Genomic DNA, 1324 nt, shown 5'->3' with positions numbered 1-1324 from the left:
TTTTTTTTTTTTTAAGATTTATTTATTTATTATATATAATGACACTGTAGCTATCTTCAGACACACCAGAAGAGGGCATCAGATCTCATTACAGATGGTTGTGAGTCACCATGTGGTTGCTGGGATTTGAACTCAGGGCCTCTGGAGAGGGTCAGTGCTCTTAACCGCTAAGCCATCTCTCCAGCCTAAGAAGGTTTTAATAAATATACGAGGTTTGTGCATCATTATTTCAGACCTAAGGTGGGCATAGGAAAGTCCTGTCTTTTTACACAGATCCCAAGTGTCAGGATTAAAAGTGCATGCATGCCACCACACTCAGCTTAGGGATTTAACTGGTTAACTAGGGAGTCTATTGACTCTCATCACCATGAAGTCTAAGGGCAAATCTAGCTTTAGGAAAAGTCAAGGAACTCCTATCACATCACTGACATTGTCTCTTGCTAGTCAATAGTGATGGCCCAAGAGACATGTTAGGGTGGGGCTGGGGGGCTACTACAGGGGTAAAGGTGCCAGACCCCAAGGATGAAGACCTGAGTTACCCTGGGTCCTACATGGAGAAAGGGAAGAAATGACTTCTGAACGTTGTCCTTTGACCTCCCCATAGGTGCTGTGGTGAATATGCGCACACAGAGAACCAGCTGGAATAAAAGGAAGTATGTGGATTTGACAAGGCCTGACCCTGTTCACCTCATGGCTCTCTAGTGAGGAGGCTGAGCCTAAGTTCAAATGGGAGGTTGCTTTTCAAATGCTAGGAGGGGAGTGGAGATATGTCTCAGCATGTACTGATGTTTCCAAGGACCCAAGTTCAGGTCCCAGCACCACAGGAGGTGACTCAGAACCACCTGTAACTCTCAATCCAAGGAATCTGCTGCCCTCTTGTGGTCTCTGACAGCACCTGCAAACGTGCAGATAAGCACACACAGACACAATTAAAAATAATGAAAATGGGGGTGGGGTGGGGGTGGGGGGTGGAGAGATGGCTCAGAGGTTAAGAGCACTGACTGTTCTTCCAGAGGTCCTGAGTTCAATTCCCAGCAACCACATGGTGGCTCCCAACCATCTGTAATGGGATCTGATGCCCTCTTCTGGCGTGTCTGAAGACAGCTACAGTGTACTCATATACATTAAATAAATAAAAAAAATATAACAAAAATAAATCTTTTAAGAATGTGTGTCCAAACACAGCAAATTCAGATGTGGCAAAGGGTTACTGAAGAGCTCTGCTTAGCCAGTTGTACTAAGTGCTCACCCTTTTTCTAGCACAGGATGAGCTCCAGTTAGAGGCCAACCTGGGCGACAATGGGGAAATATTGATCAGGTTCAT

The sequence above is a fragment of the Mus pahari genome, chromosome 21, assembly GCF_900095145.1.
Source record: "Mus pahari chromosome 21, PAHARI_EIJ_v1.1, whole genome shotgun sequence".
NCBI classification, from domain to species: domain Eukaryota; kingdom Metazoa; phylum Chordata; class Mammalia; order Rodentia; family Muridae; genus Mus; species Mus pahari.
This window is presented reverse-complemented; position numbering follows the sequence as displayed.